This window comes from Acanthamoeba castellanii, assembly GCF_000313135.1.
Source record: "Acanthamoeba castellanii str. Neff unplaced genomic scaffold scf7180000084719, whole genome shotgun sequence".
NCBI classification, from domain to species: Eukaryota; Discosea; order Longamoebia; family Acanthamoebidae; genus Acanthamoeba; species Acanthamoeba castellanii.
In genome coordinates, this window is record NW_004457273.1 from 4,826 (window position 1) to 7,499 (window position 2,674).

Genomic DNA, 2,674 nt, shown 5'->3' on the forward strand with positions numbered 1-2,674 from the left:
GTGTATGGCCAAGCAAATGGCTCAAAAACAACAAATCAAAACAGGTGATTGCTCCTGAAGTGAGTGGGCCACCATGCAATGTGGTGAAGAGCCAGTCAGGCGCTTGACAAAGACCTCAAAGCCTCAGCCAGCCTGATCCACCTTAGACAAGCAGACAAAGACCCATAGGACACCACACTCAGGTAACCATGTGAGGTCCTCTGTCTGCAGAGCACACAGCTCTGACACTCAGCACATGGTGTGGAGTCCCAGTTGGACAGAGCACCAATAGCAGTATTACTGGAGCAACAGCTGGTGCACAGCAAGCAAAAATTGAATGGTCCTGTAGCACTTTCATTTACCACCAGCACCACAAGGAAAGTGACATGCAGCCAGAGTGGCCTGGTCACTGCACCATGTTGCACATGTGCATGGAGGGCCTCAACAGGGAAGGGATCATGGGTGAATGAGGCCTTGCTGTCCTTGGCCCATGCCTGCTCCACACCATTTCCACCAGCAGCCAGACACAAGGTTGGTTGGTTGGGCTTGCCACACCATGAAGTGTGTGCTCCCTTGTCACTGCAGCAAGTGCAGCAGCCACACAGCCACCACAGCCAACAAGATCCAGCCAGGTGAGGAAACCCAGGACTGTCACCTCTGACACTTGCCAGGCTGCCACACCCATGGTCTCCATGAACTTGGCAAAGTCCTGCCAGAGGGTTATGTAGCTCTGCATGGTGCTGTACACACAGCTGCCCTCCAGAATGGCCAGTTCTAGAACTGCCACTGGTGGAAAAGCCAGCCACCTGATCCACTTCTGAACGCCGTATTCATTAAAAGGTGACAGTGTCACCTTTTGAAAAAGCCATTATGTACAGTGAAAGAAAGGCCATGATTTCTGGAAACAGTACATTGCTGTACATAATGGCCAAAAAGCAAATATCGTGTACAGGTGGATTTGTGTATTGCTGTACAGTGATGTAGGGAAAAACACTGATGGAAGAGAGAAGGAGGGTTTTTTTTTGTTTGTGTTTCAGAACAACAGTGGAGGAAGATGGAGTTGGAGTGAGAGGGAGGGAGATGGAGTGAGAAGGATGGGAGTGCCTCATCAGATGAGGGACTTCTTGCAGGGGTGTGAGAGTGAAGGGGTGGGAGAAGGAGGAGGAAGGTAGGCCTGGAAGCCTGGGTTGGATATGGCATTGTAGAAGCCACAGATACCACTCAGCTCAGACTCATCAAGGAAGTGGACAAGGAAGTGAAGCAGCCAGGTGCTGAGGGAGGTCAGCTGGGCTTCCTGGATGGTGGTGGAGCTGAGGCAGATGAACTCATGGTAGAGGCCAGCTGCGAAGGAGATGTAGTGGGTGGGGTTGGCCTCATAGAGGATGTGGTGCTCAGAGGCAGAAGGAGGAGGCAGCTGAAGGCTCTCAAAGATGAAGGAGTAGAAGGAGAGTGGGAGAGCAGATTTGTTGGGATGGGAGAGGAAAGAGGGGATGAGGCGTTGGAGTTCCCTCCTGAGAGGGGGGATGCTGATGTGGTGGAGGTAGCAGGTGGGTTTGGGGATGGTGGTGGAGGGCTGAGGAGCCCAGATGCTGGCAATGTTGGTGGACTGGTGGTGGAAGAGGACGCAGTAGAAGCTGCTGAGGTGGGGATCAGCACTTGGGTGGTCAGAGCTGTAGGAGACAGAGGAGTAGTGGAAGTTGAGGGTGTGGAAGTGAGCCAGTGATGGGTGGGTGTTGAGGCTGCTGATGGTCTCAGCCAGGTTGATGGGAGATGAGGTGAGGTAGACCCCAATGCCATGGGTGGCAGAGAGACGTTCAGCAGTGTCAAAGACATTCAGTGGTGTGTCGCTGGTATGGAGGGAGAGATCATGGAGGTAGATGGTCACCTGTGGGAAACAGGAGTTCAGTGGCAGAGCAAAGCACTTGTGTGATGGGAGAGGAGAGAGGAGTACTGGCTGAGAATGGAACTGAATCTTGTGTGTGACCATGGCCTTCTGGAGTGGCACAAACTTGGGTGTGAAGGCATGAAGAAGTGAGCTGTGAACCTTCTCATTTGGTGATGGTGGGGGAGTGGTAGGTTGGGGGCTCTGCATCAACTTCAATGTCAACCTTTTCCTTGCCCTTTGTTGTCTCCTTGTCCTTGGCCTTCCCCTCACGCTTCTTGGAGGTGCCTGAGAAGGTAGGGAAGAGGTTAGACAAGGACTGACCCACAACAGTCACAGTGGGGAAGGGCACAAATGTGCAACAATTGCAGGGAAACATAGAGGTAGAGAGGGAGGGAGGAGAGAGACTGATGTGCATTGGTCAAGAAGAGAGGGGATAGGGGAGAGTGACTGATGTGCATTGGTTGAGTGTGAAGGGGAGTGAGGAGAGCAACCAATGTGCATCAGTTGAGAGGGAGGGGAGAGAGGAGAGCAACTGATGTGCATTGGTCAAGAGGGAGGGGGGCAGAGGAGTGCAACCAATGCACATTGGTCAAGAGGGGGGTGGAGGAGTGTGACTGATGTGCATTGGTCAAGTGAGAGAAGGGAGTGACTGATGTGCATTGGTCAAGAGGGAGGGATAGAGGAGAGCAACCAATGTGCATTGGATTGAGAGGTAGAGGGGTGTCACTCATGCACATTGGTGAGAGTGGGAGGTGTATGTGACAGCGTTGAGGGGGTGGAGCTTGAGGTTGTGGTTGTGGCAGTTGCAGC